The sequence below is a fragment of the Molothrus aeneus genome, chromosome 3, assembly GCF_037042795.1.
Source record: "Molothrus aeneus isolate 106 chromosome 3, BPBGC_Maene_1.0, whole genome shotgun sequence".
NCBI classification, from domain to species: Eukaryota; Metazoa; Chordata; class Aves; order Passeriformes; family Icteridae; genus Molothrus; species Molothrus aeneus.
In genome coordinates, this window is record NC_089648.1 from 49,942,067 (window position 1) to 49,957,749 (window position 15,683).

Genomic DNA, 15,683 nt, shown 5'->3' on the forward strand with positions numbered 1-15,683 from the left:
GTAGAAATGTACCAAATTTTCAACTTTTTCCTTAGATTTATGGGTATCTGGGACTCAAGGAAACATAGTATGAATACATGGAATTTTTTTATCCTGGTCTTTTCATATTTGATCCATAAATAAATAGCATTTGATTCTCTAGTCCTTATTTCCCTATCCACCAGTATCCATCTTCATTTCCCAGTGGAAGCCAATGCCATTCACTTTGGCATGTTCTTTTTTGGGGTGGTATTTCTACATGGGAACCAGGATGTGTGAGTCTGTGTGGGGAGGGGAATGATGGTGACCAAAACTGGGAAATGCTCCTGGAGTCCACAGAGCAGACATAGGTTATGTCAATATCACACTATGGGGCACAGTTTAAGGCATTTCCCAGAAAATAGTCTGAAATTATTCTATTCAGGTCAGCTCCAGTTCTGGGGGAGCATGAGAGGGGATTGTTTGGTATTTTTAGGGCAAGCCCTTTACATGTTCCCTAACATTAATTTCATTTTTGGAATCTCTTCCTTGAGAAAGCAAATGAACAAATATACACGTCTGTGTGAAAGGTGATCTATGGGGCACACCTTAATTCAGACATGTGTTTAAAAAGAAAGGTAGTTCCTTCTTCACTGAGCATTCACCAAGTACAAGCAAGGCATGACTGTGTTGTGAGCACTATTTTCATTATTTTTAAGCCAATAATGCTAATTGGAGGAAGGACCAGGAATTTAGGGTGTTTCAAGTTGGAGCTGAAGAACTTGTGCTGACTTCTGTGAATGTAAATTTCTCCAGTGTACTGTGTTTGGCTCTGGTTAGGGTTATAAATCTTTCATTTTCACAAGCACTAAGTTCACTGACAAATTTTTTAAAGTATCTTTCATTTTTTTCTTGTGTCACAGAGGAAAGTTGAAGACACGAGAAATGCTTGGGCTAAATGCCTCCTTTGGAGTAGCTGATTTGGGTGAAATATCTAAGGAATGTTAATCCTTTTAGTTTTAGTCATGTTTACAACTGGCCATTTTAAAGTGATGTGATGTGAAAATTCAGCTATCACTAAGCATGTTATATCTGCAGAGGATGGAGAATGATTTGTCAAATCATTACCCAGTATCCTCTTAAGCTCTCATCATTGTGTGATGTTGCCAGGCTTGCAGTAATTCACAAATGCAGTAGGTTCCTTCAGAGAGCCTTGCAAAGCCACCACTCACAGGTAGTGTAATCTGACACAATCCTTGTAGGCTTTTGTTTACCCTCCACATGCACTAATAAATCCTCAGCAAGCTCTTGTTTACAGTTTGAGGAAAGGTGGTTTTTGAAGATAGCAGGGTCACACGATCCATGGTACTGCTGCCCCTTTTAACTTCAGGCTGGAGCAATCCATGTCAAGCCTCCCTGAAGGATACTGCACTACAAAATGCAGCAGTAAAAAGACAATACTTGGACATTTAAGAAGTCAAGGATTTAAAGAAGCAACCAAAATCAATTGGACCTTGATCTAATGGGTCTGAAAACAGACACAGAGAAGCTTTAGGCACTTTGACTTGAAAAGTGCATCGTGCAGTGTAGCTCGTGTCTTTTATGTTTGGCAGGTGGAAAGCTCTTTAATGTGCCTAGAAAGCAATGTTCATATGTATTCTCAGCCTCATGGCCTCCCCTTGTACTGCTGCCTGGAAGGACATACATACCCCTTGAAAAAGAATGATGAATTGCCTCTTTCCTTATTTCTGGGCCTGCACTGATATGGAAACCCTGATGGCTCGAGTGAATTACTTTACTTCAAGTAATTACTCTGATTTCACCACGTATTAGGTCACTTGTGGGGGGTGCCTGGCATCCAGGCACTCTCCACAGGTGCTCTATCACTCCCCTCCACAAGAGGACATGGGAGAGAAAATATAATAAGGGGTTCATGAGTTGAAATAAGGTCCAAGAGAGATCACTTACTGAATACCATCACAGGAAAAAAAGACTCAGCTTTGGGACTCTGATTTTGTCAGTAATAAATTCAAATTTATTTGAATTTATTACTGACAAAATCAGAGCAGGATAATGAGAAGTAAAATGAGTCTTAAAAACACCTTCCTCTTGACCACTCCCTGCTTCCCAGCTCTACCTCCTCCCCCTTGGCAGCACAGGGTGACAGGGGATGGGGTCACAGTCAGTACATCACACAGTGCTCCTGTCTCTGCCCAGGGACAAGAGTCCTTCCTGCATGAAAGGCTTTGCTAAGGCTGTGTTCAATCTGAAATGCTTTCTTTGTACTTTGCTGAAGTTCAAATGCAACTATGAATCAAATGTGTGATGCTGCCTGGTTCAGAAGTTGTGGTCTCCTGAAGAAGCCACATCATTGGACATATTAAAATATTCATGACGCTGTGATTCTTTCTGTCTGTTTTTTTGCATTATTTCTCACCATGTCTTAGATTGTCCGTCTTGATTTCCTGTTTAGGCTAAACTGCTAGACAGAAGCTCAAAATATGTGGACACATATTTTTCTCAAAGACTTTTGTTTTGTTTTGTTTGATTTTTTTAATTAAAAATGAAATCCAGTCAGTAGTATTCATTACAGACTTTTGCAATGCAGACACCCTGACTCTCTTGAAGTTTGTGGAGAAAAACAGATATTCCCAAAAGGCAATTGACTTGGCTTGTGTGGATGCTTACTCTAGGAGGTGATTGGTGCTTTAAAAGTTCATTTTTTTCAATGGATTGTAAAAGATCCTATATGATTAACTAAGACTGGTACTTCATACTTCTAAGGAAGTATGTAGTACCGTAGTATCCAGAGATGTCTAAATTCTTATCAATCTTAACCTAAAGCTTCCCTATATGCAAGGAAAATAGCACATGATTGGAGTAAAGGATTGGAATTAATGTGGGGTTTTTTTGTTTTTTTTTTAGTTCCAGCATTATTTTTCTGAATTTGACTAAGTTTTGCCATGTCTCTCTTAAGGACAATATAATAACAATTAAGTAGGTGTATTGTGTGTTAGGTCCTCTGCACCTACAAAGGTGTAGCTCCTAGTAATAGAAATTTTCTTTTGCAAAATTGTAGACAAAACTTAAATGTAATTGCATATAACATATCTATTAAAATTCCATATATAAAAAAAATAGAACACAGGGAAAAAACACATACATGCAGGTGTAGCCTAGACTAACCTGCAAGAATAGTTTGAAAATTGAAAAGTCAGTAGTGGAATCAAAAATTTCTTCAATGGTGATATGTTTGTAATGATTTTTGCATTCAGTTTAGCCTAAAGGGGAGCTGGATTCTAGTCTGAGGCCCCTCCTTTGGATGGTCTCTGAAATAATCAGTGATTTTTTTTTCCCCCAGAAGTTTAGTCCACTGTTTCTTGTGCATTCCAACTCTCCAGTAACTCCCTGCAAAATTCAGAGTTCACTCCGAGGTGAAGTAACTTTATAAATTGAAACCTGGCACTTTGTATTTCCAGACAGATTTTACTAGCATAGCACTACAAAATCATAGAAATCTGCTCTTGCTTACCTGTAAAGCATCAGCCAGAAAGAGTGGCTGATATTTTTTCAGCATAAATACTCAGTTTTTAAACTATCAATAAGAATTAGCAAGCAGGATACCCACATGATTATTGGGAACCCTTCTTCAAAGCTGTTCTTCAAGAGGCTAAATGCATGCAGCCTGCCTTTCAACCACTCCACAATTGCATTGATTATGTCTCAAGGAGGAGACACTTAGCACTTAATTTGTGAAAAGCTTTTTGTCTGAGTTATGTTATGTTTATTATAACAGTATTATAACATTCTTTAGTCCTGCAGATTTACAGTGTAATTTGATGGAGGAACTTCTGGCAGCAACCCACACACATTGTTCCTCCTCTTTTCCGAGTGTTTCTCACGTTGCAGATAAAAAAGAAAGGTTGTGAAAGTTGCTGCATGGAGCAGCCCTGCTTTTAGCAGGGAAAGGATATTCCTTCACTGCACATTCCATAATTACCTAAATATGCACAAAACATGAGTGTGCACTGGGCTTAGTGGCATGTTAGAGGGCTGTTGATATATAATATTAATTGATGTGTGAGAGTGGACTGTACTAATTGAACTGATTACCTAATTAACTGCAACAAAAGTGAATTGTTTGCATTACCTGCATTTGGAATTTGTAAATTTGTTGTGAGTATTTTGGATGGATAATTTTCAAGCTATGTGCTGTTTGTAGACTGTCAATTTTAACTACTCACTTTTCAGGGCTTGAATTAATCATGAGGTTCAGTTTCTGTTCTTTAATTGGATGACTGAAGTCTTTTAACAAATGATTTTTTTTTCTGGAGGATGCACTTCAGGTATGCAGTTTTTAAGATTCAGAAACTTTTAAAATGAAATTGTCATTTCAATATTCGTGCATAATGCAAATTATAAGCACAACTCTAGTGTATTGAATTCAAGCTGTGTGCTAGATAAAGCACTTTGGGGATCTTTTCCCATCATTCAGCTTTAATTAATATACCTACATCTTGATAATGATTGTGTATGTCAAAGATCTATTACAGATAAAGATCATTCACTGTGCAAGATATATGTTTGTGAAGCTCTTCTTTTCATGTTAGAGAGTATCTGGAAAATGGATACTAAACTCTTAAACACTGACATCCAATAACCCTCTCAATATGGCTCTGGAAAATGTGTCAGATGGAACAAGTAATTAGTAAGTGGCATGAACAAAGAGAAATCACTCCTAGTTAAGTAGAATATTGTAAATAATGGATTTTATTCAAACAAGCAAGGTTCTGAATTACTATAAAGTAAATATCAATTATTCATTTAGTTTAATATTTTATTGCATCCCTCATAAACATTTACATTAGAACAGCAGTGAGCGTACCCTAGAGATTCAGGCTGAGCAAACAAGCTCCCTTCCTGCTTCCCAGGCTCACAGCCTGACTGTCCATCACCATGCAAACCCTGGATGAATCAAGTTGAATATGGTACCACTTGCTGAAACTCCAAGCAGTGCCAAGCTGCTTCATCATGCAGGGAGCCAAAGGAGTATCTGGAACTCTAGCACCTTGCTTAGCATGAGATGCCTGGTATAATAATCTCATTTAGATGGTGTCTTTTTCTAGAAGTGAAGCAGCATGAACAGAAGTCTTATAAGCACCTCTATATGATATTTTTGAAGAATCAGACTGAGACATTACTGACTTACGAAAGTCTTTTTGTAAGAGAAAAGAGTGACTGGAATGAAGGACACTGATATATTGTTTAGGGCAAAAGGGTCTAGAGTTAGATGAAACCCTTGCAAAGGGGCTCTGTGTCTGGGTGAAATGTCCCTGGAAAGCTGCCAGAGGGAAAGCTCCAGGAACTTTTATACTTACTTTCCTACCATTGTCTGAGCCCTACTTGGAGAGGAATGACTCTGAGGATATGCAGGTTGTTCACTTTTTGTGGCTTCATTTCACCAGCATTTTCATTGCTATACCTGTATTTCAGGTTGCAGCTTAATACAACCTCACTTAGTGCTGGAAATCACCTAGCCATTACTGAATTGGCTTCCACAAAGCCTGCTTTATTTTGCTTCTTTATTTTGCTTCTTTATTTTGCTTCTTAATTAAGGCTAGTTAGAGTATGTCTGAGCAATAATTCAGTCAGCTGGCTGTGTAGATGTGCCACTAACCAGGGTATTAAGTCGTGGCTATTGTCTTAGCCACGTTTTGCAACACCTACAAATATGCTGTAAGAAATTGACTTAGGCAATACATTCACTTCTCATGGGTCATTACACAGGCATGGCATAACAAGCTTCCATCAGTATCAAGTAGGACCAGCAGTTAGGTATGCTGAATACCATGCTCAACTTTACTTAAACTATCCCTTGATTAATTTGGAACACTTTTGTGGGGATGCAATTCCTTAGCACAGTAAATGTTAATTTTAAATTTTAATATCACATTATTTAGCAGCCTTTTACCCTAAGTTTTCAGGCTTCTAATCTCTGTTTTAATGCATGTAATATACTGCAAAATAAAAATATATGAGATTGAAGGAGCAGCTGGTTTGAGTGAAATTCTGGACAAAACATCCTGAAAATCAGAGAAAGCATCCTTCTGGCAATCTTGCAGAATGACGTTATCATAAAGTACTTGTTCCAGAAGAAGTAGCTAAGTAATCTGGACAAGGCACTTGATGCTTCACTGTTTGACTTCTGTGACTGAGGGCCAGAGTTTCACAGAGTGTGTGTCCCTAAAGTTGAAGGTATTTTAGAGGTTCTGCCAGGGTTTGCAAATAAATATTTTAAGGGCCTAACTTTCATGGAAAACCTCAATCTGAAGATTCTTGGAAAAACAAGGGTGTCTTCATAAGATCTTCGTGCCCTTCGGATTGCTCTCCCAGCAACATAGTCAGAGAGAGATTTAATTTTCTATCAGAATTATGGGTTTATATGGTAGCACAGTAATCTTTAAAAAGCCCTTTACTCTGAGTGCAAGCTGCACTGTTTGGTGGAGCTCTAGATTGACACCAACCAGAGAGCCAAGAGATCTGGGCTCTGAACCTAACCCCACTGCTTACCTGCTTCTCTGGGTAAACATGAAGGAGCCAACTTGACCAACATATGGTAAGAAGCCAAATTATTTTGACTGTCTTCTTTTCCAGTCTTTTGGATTTATCCGATTAACTTATTCCATCTAGTTCTGAAGCTTTTATGAGTGAATTTTTCAGATCTTAAGCTCCATGGCACGTGTAATGATCATGACTAAATGTTTAACTATCATTACTTGGCAATGATTTAACATGACACAGAAAGTTCTCCACCATAATCACAAGAAAAGTGAATCTGTTCTGAGGAATCAGCTTTCACTCAATTCACTAAAGACTGGGTGTCAACTGGACAAATAAAATTAAATTCACTGTAAAAGCTCTTGTCTGAGATGTATTTTTCCCCCTGGGATTAATTTTGTTATTATTCCATTTGAATGAGACAAAATGCCCTTTGGGTAGCACTTTATAATTCAGTTGTTTTAAAACACTCTTGTGGAACATTGCAGTGCCAGTATTTTATTGAAACAATGATATTTGGACAGCTGAAAATGGTGAAGATTTCATGGAAATAAAAATGGCTTGAAAATTCTGAATTTTTGAAAACTGGAGCAAGTGGGTGCTGACAGTTATCTGTGGGTGCCTGAGGATGCAGAGATACACTTCCTGGGCTATTTTCTGTATTAAATCCTAAGAAGTGGTGAATAAAGAATAATGGGCTGTTTCTCTTTTCAAGACAATATTCATGAGAATGCCATACAAAAATTTGCATCAGCCATCAGGTCTAAAGAAGTCTTTGATACTGGAATTTTCACCTGCAGTTATTTTACTATCTCTCCTAAGCTTCCTCCAAAGCTAAAATCTATACAAGAAGCAAGTGTCCCTCCTGTCTGGAAGTGCACTGGCAGGCGTGGTTTTATCCCTGCAGCACAATGAATGTGTTTTACACCCTTGAAGAAATATTGCCTGTCCATAGCACTATGTTATGCTTGAAGAGGGTGAATGAAAGAGCCAGACAATTTGACTGTGATAGGGAGAAAGAAAAAGGAAGGAAAGGCACCTCACTTCAAAATGGGAGGTGGCAGGAAGATGGATGAACTGAGGAAGATGCATTTGGGAAGGGAAATGAGTTCTTTCAAGATGAGTGACCATGCTCTCCCTTTCATCTTGCCCACTGATTTCCTTAGGCTCACACTTCCCCAGCTCAGGTGACAGATGAAGCAGCCCATCCATGCACTTCCAGCTGGAGGAGCAAGGAAGAGGATTCAGAAGGGCAAAAGGCTGGGGTGATGCACCTTTGTGTCCCTCACAGTGGCTAGCAAGGGCTGAAGTCTCACTTCACCACAGGTGAGGTACATCAGCCCTTGATCACCAGCAGCTGTGCTGTGGGTGCCACTGGAAGGTGAGTGTGCTGGTCAAAGGTGTTCTGCAGCCTCCACTGCACTTTTGTGTGGGGAGAGCTCTGCCATGGCTGTGTCCAGCTGGGAAGGCAGAAGAGACAGCATGGATGTGGCAATCAGGACATCATTTCTGCGAGGTGCTCAGACATTTAGCTGAACTCAGGCATTTAACAATGTGCAAAGAGTGGACCCATTACTACTGATGTGCCCCTGAGAGGCGGGTCTGCCTTTCCAATTCTGTTTCTTCTTGGGTGAAAATGGAAGAGCAACCTTCCTTTTTTTTCATGTTCACTTAAGTAAATACTTCAGATAGGGACCATTCCTATTTTGTTTGTGGGGTTATTCAGAAAGTTTAGTTGTTGGTTAGGCAAGCTGAAATTCTTCCATGGTGAAAGACCTTCTGCCAAGTATTAATATTTTGAAAATATAAGCTGTATTTTGTATAATACAAGACTTTTGTGCATAATTGTAATAATTTTGGCACTGCAAGTTCAAGAATAAGCTTGCCAACTTGGTATTCCTGGAATAATAAAAATAAAATATGTGATTTCTTAAGATTCTGTTTTCAATATATATTTTGAGGACCTCATCTTAAACTAACAAGATGATGTAACCTGTTTTTGTCTCTTCCTTAGCAGATGTGCCTCAGGGCAAAGGTTGATGTTCAAAGAAAGATTTTATTTTTTAAAAACAAAGTTGATTGTAACATGAACTGCCTAATCTTAAGAAGCCTTAACAGGATGTTTGGTGAATGTAAAAATGTTAATTTACAAGCAATGCCTGTGATATCCCAAAGAGTCTCAGTCAAGAGCATATTTTTACTAGCTTTACAACTCCTATATTTGCTTAAATTAATTTTAAGATCAACTGAAGTTTGAAATTCCTGAAGCTGACTAATGCTATTCTTTCTAAAGACTGTGTGCTACTGGCATTATGCTTTTAATGTTAAAGCTCTTTTACCTGGAATGTAAGCACATGAGAATGAGAAAAGGCCCTTCTGAGTAAAAGAAATGAAGGATTACTAGTCTTTCACTCACAAAAAAAAAAATCCCATTTAATCTGTGAAGGAGGGATGGGTGTGTTATCCTTAACGCTGGTCCCAGAAAACAACTAGGAGATGCAATGCTGCAATGAACAATGGCATTGGGTACAATGGTGGATGTGTCACTAGTTTGGTGTGTTCTACCCTCAATACAGCTAGTCTGGCTGAAAGGTTTCATCAGCACTGTCAGGCATCTTGGTCCATTTCTGATGTTTGTCACACTCTTCTACTAGCCACAGCTGTTTTCCCTCTTTCTCTGTAGTTTTACAGAGATATTATTAAACTTTTATTTTTCAGAGATAAAAAGGATAACTGAAAGAAACTCAATTATGATTTCAGAGTCTTGGAGATATTTCCATTTTTTTTTCTAAACCAGAGGGATGCATATATATATATAAATATAATATATATGTATGTAGTACAGTCCAAGATGGCATGGTAGTCAGGTTTTGTGAGGAGTTTTTAGAATGACTCATACAACTCATTCAGCACATGCAGATAACTCCTTGATATCCCATTACAACATTGTGTGATCTCTGGTAGGCTCCTCCAAGTGCCCCAGTTACCATGTGTGCACACACCCTCCACCTCCACTGAAGCAGGTGCACCACAAATACTTTAGCCAACAGCTCCTCTTTCCCCATTCTGCCACTTATACCTGTCAACCTGGTAATTTGCTAAATCCTATGTGAGAAGCTCAGAAGCTTCAGCACATCTTTTCCCCTTGATGATAGCAGAGTGCTACAAGTCCATAACATCAGGATAAAATATTCTATCACTTTTCCAACATCTTAACAGCTCTGCTTTCCCTAAGATTAGGGGGTTAAAGTGGCAACAATAATGAAACTGACATTTATGATAATGCCACATGCTGTCACTTAGAATCAGACATACTATGGGATTAGTAGTAAATGTTGTAAAAATGCCAGTGCCTTCCTGTGTAGTGGGCCTGATTCCTTATTTTCTTCTGCCAGTGTTAATTTGTTGACTTTCTTCATATGTCCAGCATTCAGGGATTTGTCATAGTCTGAAGGAAGTCAAGGCAACTATAGCTCATGTCACTTCCCACTAATTCTTGTCTGATGTGTTATTTTGGTTACAAGTTCTGGTATCTCTTCAGGGTGATTTTTTGGGTCTGTTTTACTTTGTTGTCTGAAAATTGATTAAATCAGTTCTGGGTACCAGCAGGCTTTCTGCCATCCATGTGTCTACCAGAAAATAAAGCTCGCAGATGTTCAGTCTCTTCAGCTGGAACTTCATATAGAAAGGCATTTGTAAGTTCTCATGTTAAAGTCTAAGCCTGAAAAAAATTCTCAGTGATGTGAAGGGAGTTATTTGAAGGTTATCAGAATTTCCTTTTCTTTGTATTCTCTGTATGGGTTCTGAAAGGCACTGTAATATGCTCTGACACTGTAGAAACCTTCTATCACTCTGAAGCACTTAGACTGAATCTGGAGGAATTAGATTTAGCAATGACCAGCTCAATCTCTATTCTCTGTCTGATTTGGCTAAGTAAAGGCCACTTTTTCCAGGATCCCTTAGGGCTTTCCAGACGAAGTAGGATGCAGTAGGGAAAACAGCACTATTTTTTGCTTTCAATAGGGTCAGCAAAATCATAAGTCACATCAGGTAGCTCTTTAAATTACATGTAGAGTGTGAAAATTGGTCTGGAAAGTAACAGCTTTTTTAATTCAACAAACCTTGTCCTTTAGTGTGATGTGAGGGAGAAAGAGGAAATTAATCTATTTCTTCATGTGCATTGTGCATTGTCAACAGTCTAATACATTACAATCAACCTCACCAATAATAAGGCACTGGAATTTGGCTTATATGTGGGTATCAGAAAGAATAATTTGAAGCCAACAGGACTGCACAGGTATAAATGAGGAATTACCTTGGTCTGCAGCTCCCTTTGTTGAGGATATTCAGTGAAATGAAGGAAGTTCAGCTCCATTCTCAAAATCCAGCATGGTCTTTGCAAATTGATGGAAAAGGCATAATTAGAGTGAATGCATTTGATATGGAATTGGAAAGATGATAAAAAATATTGCAATTTTTGGAGAGCGGCACTACAGTTTAATAATTGTGAGCAAGCTGTAAAAGACTGGGAATTTTGGTTCTAGTAAGGAAAGTAATTGATTGCAGATGGAGAGATCTGGGTAAAATACATATGTTGGCAGTAGCAGTTTTTAGATTCAGGGGTGCAGTGTTTGGGACTGTGCAGTGTGGTTATTCAAGTTTATAAGCTCACTTTTATTAGAATGTAAATTTGAATGCCAAAGGCATAAGCCACACTGCTTTTAACCAAACCAAACAAAACTTCATTTGCCAAGAAGATTTGAAAGAGGGCTTTAAAAACATTCCCCACTATAGTGTGTGCTTTTCTTACTTTCTTGAAATATTTTTTCTCAGAAAATAAAGTTTCCTTCTCTTTTATTTTTCAGGCTTCTGTCTGTGCCCTGGAGTGGGATAGTTCAAGCCCTTTGGTTTCAACTCGTGCTATTTCTTGCAACTCCTTATATGTAAATACATTGTAATAGTCAAAATACTTCTTTCCCTCTTCCACTCCTCTGTTCCTTTATTTCTCCCTCATGTTCAGAATGGTATCTAGGGAAAGAAACAAAGTGATTTGAGGCAGAATGTCTATTTGAATTGGAAACTCCTTAACAGATGTTTTGTTCAGTCTAGAAGTCATCAATTAGACTTCACTCCAGATTATTAAATCCTCACTGAAAATGCAGGTTTACTTCTTCTTAAAAAAAAATTTGGGAAGAGTACAAGCTTGGTCTCTTTTACTGCTAGTGACTATGACAAAAGCATGAGAAATTAAGACAGGAATGAGAAAATGTCATCTTTGCAAAGAGGAATGGAAGACAACTGGGTGTAATTACTCTTGGTGCCTTGCTGGCAATATTTAATAAATAGTTTCATCAGTTATTCTCACATAAACTGGCTATCATTTCTTCCTGCATGTTTCAGCTGAAAACATTTTACATATTTCTCTGTACTAATGAAAAAGATTGCACAAGGAGAAAGGCAGATTTTGGCAATGCCTAGTGTTGAGTGAATAGAAAGTTAAAAATAAAAATATTGCGTTCAACATCTGGATTGGCCTCAGCAGAGTTGAAAAGAGTCCAAAATGTTTCCAGTCTTGTGTGCTGAGTACAAATGACATAGAAGTCATACTGGAAGGGAATATTTTAAGGGGAAAGCATTTTTTTTGGCATTCATATATCTTTGTTTCTTCAGCAGAGTGTTACTTTGAAGTTGTGGGAGATAAGAAATTTTTAGAATTTGCACTCATCTTATTCTGAATGATTAATATGTCTAAACACCATTATAGGAGGCAAATAAAATGCTAAAGAATATTAAAGAGCTCTTAAAATAAATTATTCAAAAGATGTACCATGAATTATCCATTGATAGAAATATAAATAAATAGCTTTATATCAGTTGTGCAAGTCATCTGAAACAGCTTGACCAGCTGCACAACATGAGATTTGCCATCAGGTACCTAATCTGATGTGAAGTATATTGCTTTCCCTAAATCCAGCTTTGTGTTTGCCTTATTGTGCTGCCTTCTTTCTCAGATGTTTTGTCAGCATTTGTTATGCCACCACAGTGCAAAATAGGATGTCAGATAAACAATGTAAGTTTCTCAAGGTGTGTGTTTTAGAACAAAAGACTTTTTTCAATCTGCACCCTTTTTCATCAGTAAACAGTAATTTGCAAGATTAAAATGCTCTCATCTGGAATATGAGATCCATAAAGCTCAGCAGGACCCTTGAAAGAGCAGATTGTTAGGAAGGAGCTGGGCATGGGCAACTGCTCCTACCTGTGTGCTGGAGTCTGGTTCTGATTGACTGGCAACACAAAAAAATCAATAGTTTTCCCTAATTGAGGTTTTCTTGGGGTCAGGAAGTATGGAGACCTGATAACTTACTAAACTGTGTGTCTGGCCACCACCACCAATGCCAACAAACTCAGCACAGCCCACAGCCAGCAGTAAATACCAATTTGTTCCCCTTCCCTAGGTGACCATAAATTAAAATTGTGTGAAACTGGTATGCCTGAGGATGAAGTATGTGAAGCATGAGTGTTTTCCCACATTTTCCCAACAGAAGCATTTTCCAGCTTCAGTGCTATTTGGGATTTCAGTGTGGAACAAACTTTGAATTCATATAAAACTTCAGAAGTCCTAGGTTTCAGGACTGTTGCAGTGAAATCTGTGTTTTCTCTAACTTGGCGATACTTGAGAGTCTCAGGGAATGTGATAATCTCTTTTCTAGGATTAGGAGAAAGAGAAAAATTAGGTTGACTGATGTCGCAGACATCTTTCATGAAAAATCCTTTCTTAGGATTTTTCCTTGTGACAAGCTGCAGTTCAGCAATTAAAGTAAACAATAGTTATCTGCTGCTGTGGAATGCAACAGGTGATTAGTTTCTTGTGAGTGTTTGAATTTCTTGACTACTCATGGCAGAGCTAGCTCTTGCTCTGTCTGAGACACAGATCTTTGTTATTCATTCTTTTCTATTCTTAGCTTAGCTAGCTTCTCAAGAAACTTTTCCATTCTATTGCTTTTTAGTATAGTCTAATGTAACATATATCATAAAATAATAAATCAAGCCTTCTGATCATAGAGCTAACATTCTCGTCTCTTCTTCATCCTGAAAACCCTTGTGACCACAGTCACAGACTGAGGTCAAACAAGAAGATCAGACAATACATGAAGCCCCAAATTCAGGTATTTGGTGACTTGTGGAGAGTCTGATAATAACAATAGTCAACACACACCCAGACTCACAAAATAAAGTTGGATTTGGCACAGAAACCTAGCAAAGATCAGAATTTGACTGCCCTCCTCCTGGTATGCTGCAATTGCTGAAATCTCAGGTGTTGCTTGTGTTTCCTATGGCCAGGAGAGATTGTCCTCTGACCTTGTGTAGAGGGTGCCTCTGAAGGAATGTAGGTGTTGGTTTCAAATACAACCTGAGCAGGCCATTTCTGGGTGGTGCACACAGATGAAGCCAAGTTTGCTCTCTCCATGACCTCTATAGAAGTTGGAGGTTTCTACAGCTGTGACATCACTTTTTGGTGAGAAGGGACATCCGTGGGGGATTTTCTCCATGTTGATTTCTGATGTGTCCCCTGCAGCTGCAGCTTAGCCAGTGACAGTCCTGCAAAGCCTCACTATTGATTTCCCTCTCTCCGATGGTTCTCACAAACAGTCATTAGATTAATAGTCTGCAGAGGGTTAAATAGAGGATTAAACTTAAATATCATATCAATTTCACTGTTTGATTGTTATGTTTTGAGGAGCCTTTTCCACTTTATTTTTCTGGCCAAATAAGTCCAATATTATAATTTTAGTTTTTTTATTTAAGTCCAGATACTTAAAGGAACAGGCAAAAGCTGAGACAGTGTGATTGTCAGGAGGGACATAGTAATAAAAATAAACAGTATTTACTTTTTCAGATTTTTGTTCTTTAAAAGCTTTTTTGTGCGTGTGTGTAAATGGTAAAAAAGGGGAATGAATATGCATTTCCATATTTACAGTAGCACAGTTTACTATCCAAAAATTTTTATGTGCATATGTATGCATGTGTATAAATATATTTATATACCCATATTTACTACATACCAACTTGTGAACTTTTAATAGTATTGGTTCAGGCTATGTTGAAGTGTGTGAGGGTATGTGTATGTGTGCCCATACTGGGACATATTGAGGAACTGGGAATGTGTTAGTTGTTTTACTTGCCTGAAGCATGACTGACAGCACTGTTGTTTTTCTCACTGGTAGCAAGGTCAGCGGGCTGCATGACCAAATTAAATATACTTTGTGGGAACTGCAGCAGTTCACTTTGCAGTGAGCTCTGTGCAGAGCAGGCTTTGCCCAGAATATCCAGGGCCAGAATATTACCCTTTGTCATCAAGTGCTACTAGCTGTGTCTTCCTCTTCTCTGGCCCTGAAAATGAGAAATAGTAAATACACAGTTTGTCTGTTCTGCCTTTCACTTTCCTTCTGTGTACTAAGTAATAAATTGGTTCACTGTGACACAAAGCTGCAGAGCCTGGCTCCCACTGGGATTGCCTATCAGAACACGCTATCACACCAGAACCTTGCTATAACTTTTGTTGAGAACGCCTTCAGTAATGGTAAAGCTACTCCACTATCTGCATGTACAACTGGACCAGTATCTGGGGTTACCAGGTGTCTTGTTCTGTCCATTCACAAGCCTTCAGGGAGCTTGACTAATTAATGCACTGAAATATCCACAGATTTTTATACGGTGCACTCAATGGTTTTCAGTAGAGGTCAGGTTTTAAATACAGGCATCAAGGACACGGAAAGAAGCTTTTGGAGCTCCATTTGAAACTTGCAAACTTTGTCTTGGGAAAAGAGCTAATTCAATAAGGGCCCAATGCAAACTCTCCCAAATTCAGTTGAACGGATCCCACACAATTCAGTATGCTTTGGATCTCTGCCTAGTTGCAGTGTTTCTTAAATAGCTCCAAACTTACTACAGGGACTATTTACAATTTATAAATACTGTGATTAAGTTAGTTATCTAAGGCAGCTGGCAAAATTTTAAAGGGTGACCATACATATGGTTCTATTTATAAATAAGAAACGATTTATTGAATTATATTACTTTTTTTTCTCTTTTAAGAATATCTACTTTATAAAACTCTTTAAAGGAAAAATGTCAAGACATTTGTCTTTTTTAACTAAATGAACAAC